The sequence below is a fragment of the Arachis ipaensis genome, chromosome B6 (genome assembly GCF_059453495.1).
Source record: "Arachis ipaensis isolate K30076 ecotype BB chromosome B6, ASM5945349v1, whole genome shotgun sequence".
NCBI classification, from domain to species: domain Eukaryota; kingdom Viridiplantae; phylum Streptophyta; class Magnoliopsida; order Fabales; family Fabaceae; genus Arachis; species Arachis ipaensis.
In genome coordinates this window covers 4,774,487-4,781,019 of record NC_142441.1, presented here as the reverse complement: position 1 = coordinate 4,781,019, position 6,533 = coordinate 4,774,487, and positions in this window count along the sequence as shown.

Here is a 6,533-nt window from a genome sequence, read left to right as displayed (position 1 = left end):
AAAGAAACACAGATAAAACACAGACGAAACTGCTACGAGAAGACGCAGACGGAACTGCCGAAAGAGAGCGAAAATTATATGATTTCTTCATGAGAATAGGTAAGTAGCGGATGACAATGGGGTTTGATCATTCAACTCGAAAAAACACAAGACATAAAGAATAGGCTAGTTGGTAAGGTGAAAAAATATCAATGAAGTGACAAAAAATAAAGAAAAATGGCATAGAAAAAAAGTGCAAAAACTACGATGATTTCACCGCAAAGAAAACAACCTATCATCTTCAAGGAGAATATCATAGCTCTGATACCATGTTAGAAATAAGAGACTAAACTGAAAAAAGATTTGTGTATTATTAAGTGTATTCAAATGATCTAAAATAATAAATATAAAAAAATATTTATAAGTGTTAAAAAAATCAAAATAATAAAAATATAATATTTTATAATAAATATTCAAATATAATAAATAATACTAATTGATTTTAATTATATTCTAATAAAACTATTATAAATTTTATAAATGATCATATATAAAATGAAATTCAAATTTTTAATATTTATTTAATCGATGCCGGAAGTAGGGCTGGCAATGGGTAGGGTAGGGTAGGGTTTGGACTCTACCTTAACCCTACCCGCGGGTTGAAAATTTTATTAAAACTCTACCCTACCCTACCCGCGGGTTGAGAATCTCTCAACCCTAACCCTACCCGCACCCTAAAATTCTAAACCCTACCCTACCCTACCCTACCCTACCCGCAGAAATATCAAATTTTTTCAAAGTAAATATAAAATTCAATTATTTCGAATTTTATACGTATTAATAACATAAAAAATAAAAAAACTAATGCTCTAAATTACTAAATTAACTAACTAGTTTAATGGTTGTTCACTTATTATAAGTCATTATATAAGAGAGGTTGTGGGTTCAACTCTTACTTCCTTCACTATATAGAGAGATTTTTATAAAATATGTGCTATATATGTGGTGCGAGTAGGGTAGGGTAGGGTACACCCTAAACCCGTACCATACCCTACCCGCAAGCATACCCGGACCGTACCCTACCCTACCCTACCCTACCCGCAGCGGGTAGGGTAGCCTACCCTACCCAAACGGGTTGGATACCCGCGAGTAGGATATGAATTGCCAGCCCTAGCCGGAAGTAATGTAGTGTGTAAGTTACTTATTAACACTCTAAACACTCAACTTTATATACACAAGTATTCAAGTTTCTCGGCACCACCCTAGTCTCGTTGATTGATGAACAATACAGGTGATGTTTGGTCTATCATAGATCTTACTTAAAAAGGATGTTGGTCACCTTCCCATTATACAATCATACATGTGCCTTCTTTTAAATCATGCAACGTATGCACCATTTATTTAAGTTGTTGGCTTCATGAATTGAAAAAGAAAAGGAATAGGGTTCAATTTTCCATTTCCGTGTTATAATATTTACCTCATTTTAATTTGTTTAGTCTCAAAAATATGGTGCAATGTTATATATAATAGAATCAACTATTAAAATAATACTAAAAAATTACATTTCTCACAAAAAAAAAGTTAAAAAATACTAACAATAAATAAATCTCTAAAAAAAATTAAAATGTAATAAAAAAACTAAATATTAAATATATATTCTAAAAAAATTTTTAAAAATTAGATTTTAATATAAATTTTTATAATTATTATTAAAAAATAAGATTTTTTTATTTTTAAAATTTAATAATTTTATGTCAAGTAAATTTTTTAAAAAGGTTTTTTTATTTTGACTTACCGTGTTTTTTAAAAAATAAAAAAAAAATCTAAAAATTAAATTTTGATTCAAATTTTTTGTAAACATTTTAAATATTTATTTAAATGTTGTCATAAAAATCAAAACAAATAGATAAATTTTTGTTAAGCACAATTTTTTTATTTATAAAAAATATAATAATTATTAATTTTTTATTTTTAAATCATCGAAAAACTATTTTATTGACAATATTTTATAAAAATATTTTTATCAACGACGATACCAAATTAATATTTAACCCTATATAATATTTTAGTAACTAATCATTTGATGAGATAGTGGTAAGTCATTCATTGTTCTAGAAAATTACTAGGATATACATTTCCTTCAACGAGACCAAAGATTTTTCTAGACATCGTTGTTCTTAATTATAAGATTATTAATTGCACAATATTTAAAATGTAATAGTGCTTTTCATGCGATGGATTCTTATCCATTTCTTTATATAACTTCCTTTTTTTTTAAGATAGCGATAAAAGTTGAAATTAGAATCTAGCGGATAAATTATTTGTATTAAGGCTTATTTATTAGTATCACTCTCTCATGCAAATAGCGTGAGCCAAGTCAAGAATGGCAAGTAAATAGAAATTAATGTTAACCACAAACGTGGAAGAATAATCCCAATTGATGATGACGATAATGATTAATATTAATTATAATATATATATATATCTAGAAGCTGGCTAAACCATTATTTAAAAGTCAATTATGTAATTAGTCAAACCAATGGAAGTGATGAGGTTGACATAGTCCATGATGCATAAATCCAACAGTTCCACACACCATGCCAAATTATATATGTTGCCTTCTCTATTTTCTATTGTCTATTGTGGGTTTAGGGTTGCTTTTTTCCTAATATATGTTGACAAATTTGTTTTTTTTTTTTTTTTTGAGATGTTGACAAAATTGTACATCATGGAACCTTCTTTATCCACTGTTTGAGATTAAATAAAAGAGCCTTGATGTTACCATGGATTTAGATAACTAGGGGTTAATGTTGTGTTATTTATCAGTTAAAAATTAATAATTAATTTTTTAAAAATATTATTTACACATTAAAATCAGCTACTAAAATTAACCATAACGTATCTATATATAAATATATATAATTTAACTTATTTTTAATATCTATTTTATATTTAATATATATTTTATTTTAATAATTAATTTTAACGACTGATTTTAGTGTACACTTACCATAATTATTAATTTTTGTTCTGGTTTGAGTTTATTTTTTAGTAAGTAAAAAGTTAACTATAAATTTGGTTGATAGACGTCTTCTAGGAAAGAATTAAACATAAAATATTATATTTAAATATCTTAAACAATTATTACTTGAACTATATATTATAATTATTTTAATGTTATTGATGCGCTTAAGGAATTAAGAATATTATAGAAGTTTTTAAAATTTCATATTTGCTCTGTCCTATTGAAAACTTAATATATTTTTAATTCAATACTCCATTTTTTTATTCCTTAACTAAGAGTTTTATTAGTTTTTTTTCTTTTTAAAATGATGAGTAAAACTTGAATTCAAGACTTTTAAATAGGATAAAAAATTATACCATTTGAACTATAATTCATTAATAACTAAGAGTTTTAGTTAAATAAACTTTAAATAAAAAAATAATATTAATATAAATCATAAAAAATAAGAAAATATTAGATAAAAAAAAAAGAAAAAAGGACAAAAAAAAAGAGAAGAGAAGAAAAAAAAGTTGTTAACTCACTATTATGCGCTAAAATTGATCCATGTTGAAAAATCATGTTTAGTACCTTTTTTTCTGTCTCTAGTGGGCTAGGAAAGTTGCCTCATCATCCAAAAAAACTTTATCCTAATATACTTTCAGAAAACCAAATAAATTAAGGTGAATTTTTTAGAACCAACTTGAGTTGGTCGACTTAGTCAGCTAAAGTAAATTTTTTAGTATCTTTTATTTTGTTATCTAGATTATTTAATTTATTTTTTTTAAATTAAATATTTAAAATTTATTAAATATTATTTATTTTTTTTAATAAATTAGGCACAATATTAAAGATATTATAACATTCACCACAAATTAATCTCTGTAGATAATGAACAAATAAATTAAGAATTTCTTTCTATCAGTTTGACTTTGACCTGAACCTACTCATATTATTTCATCCAGAACTATATATGAAACCTGATAAATTAATAAGTAATGTATTTAATAGCCAAAAGTTTGTTTAAAATAATGTATTAGTATTGCATCTTTCTATGGTTTTCATCGTATTAATCTTTTACTATTAATTAACTTCAATATTCACTATATTGAATAATGTTGGACTTACACACAAATTCCAGATTATATAGAATGTTACGTTATATAGCCTTGGACTCAATAATCAATGAATATTATACTATCAACATCCTAGTAATAATAGATTTCATCTGAGGATGTTCCCTAGTTATTAAGCCGGTGTCATGGATCTCTATGCAGGAAAATTGGGAATGTGAAAAAAACAAACTTATAGAGTAAATTCTTTATGTGAGTTTTCCAGCAATTACAGTGTGTATTCTTCGGAATCAACAAAAAGGAAATACTAGTTATTACTAGTATCCATAAACCTCACATGTACATAGAAGACATTGAAATAAATTTAATAATAATAATAATAATATAAATAATTTAGAGAGTTTTAACTCAAACCAGCAAAAAGAATTTTAAGATTCCAATGCCAAGTATCAAATAGAGGATTAGAAATCAATTATAGAGTAACATACTAATTAAAAACTGTTCGGTAGTTCAGGTACCAGGCAGGTCGGATGAACAAAATGAGTGTGATATGGTGGGAGACTGGACCGAGTCGTTGGTGAACGGATGGATCTTCCGGATTTGCGTTGGAGTGTGGAAGACTGAGACCTTGCGACCTCACGGGCTGTAGTGTGGGAAGGAGAGCCACATGCAAAAAGGACTCTGACGTCCAAACAAAATCCGTACAAATGACAGGAAAAGTGAGTGGATAATGACGTATCTCAGGAGAGAGGTACGGTCCTCCCCTTATATACTCTGTCATTAGGACGGGTTCCACTGGATACGCCTCTTTCCTGAAAGTTTTCTCTCCTAACTGTCATGTGGTTGGGTGCTAGGGGGTAAGATTCCGAGCGTTACCCGTGGTCCGAGTGTGTGACGCCCGCCGGGTCGGCCACTCGGGTCGGAGCGCCTTATCGTCTAGACCGGGCAAGAACAAAAACTATAATACTTATGATCTATAATACATTAAAGCAAAGTTGTATCAAATGTTTAAAGTAATAAAAACATAATCCAATTTTGGATGTTCACATAATTCAATGATGAAATTAATTAATTCAATTTCAACCATGGTAGATATATACATCAGAATCAGTCACTAATATAAAATACGTATTAAAATATAAAATACAGATTAAAAATAAATTAAATTACTGATTTTAATATGCAAATAGCATTTTTAAATTTCAATTATTGTAACTCAATATTGTAGCAAATCGATCTTTCATCAAATCCTGTATGAATTAGACAAATAGAACATAATTTTTTGAGTGAAGGCAAAATCTTTTGAGATCCATTAACATAAGTAGAAGTAGCTAGGGACAATAACATCCTACACATATAGTGTTTGAACAAATAATTATTTGAGCGACATGATGGATTCAAGAATGGCTAAGACCTCGGATTCTTTCTTCATTCACGGGGAAGAAGACAGAACAAAAACACAACTTTTTTTTCTTTGAGAAAGACATGTTGACCATTATGTCATGTCATGGTCAAGAATTGTTGGTGGTGATTATAAATTGTACGGTGGTGGTGGAATTTAACCACCTTGTTCATAATTTTTGACATTGTGTCCATTGTTGGTCACCAATCTTTTTCTAGATTAGCAACCATGAAAATCCCTTCAATCTGCTCGTGATTCACCACCACATACAAATGCAAATTTTCTAGAGTCATATATATATAAGAGATGATTTTCAGTTACATTATGTGTTTACTGTTTTGGCATCTTATCCAATTATATAAAGATGATAGAATAAATTACTATTTGTACCCATGAAAGATAACAATATATCATATAAGAATAAAACGACAATTGTAATCACGGAAGATGGCCTCCATGTGCCAAGAGTACCCGGATGTTAGTTACGCAGTTGGTCCATTAAGGTACTCTTGGTACACGGAAGCCATTTTTCGTAGTTACAATGGTCGTTTTATTCTTATATAAGTACATTTGTTAGCGTCTATATCTTTTATGAGTACAAATAGTAATTTATTCGGATGATAACGATAATAAGCAATTAAAGACAGAAGATTTTTTTTTTTTTTCCTATTGCAAAGGAAATTTTGCTAGTGGTTAAAGAATGTGCAACTTTCACTGAATAAGTTTAACATTATTGCTGTTTAGTATTTTGTTAAAATTATAATTATTCATGCACGTTCTTTTATCAATTTAAGTTTCATTTTAGAAAAAATAATTTCATGATGTCAGAACATCTTTAATAAAAAAAATCTGGAGTTTGTTTTTTGTTAATTCTCAAAAAGCAAACAAGTTTTAATAAGAAGAGACACATGATAATTATATCTAATACGTTCTTCATACAAAAATCTCAAACTTTGTGTGAATTTTACATAAAGTTTCTATCTCTTTTTATTTGTTTTTTGTTGAAATTTTCTTTTTAAAATTAACAAATAATCCAATTCTATATCTTTCGGTTATAAAAATTATAATACCAAATTAT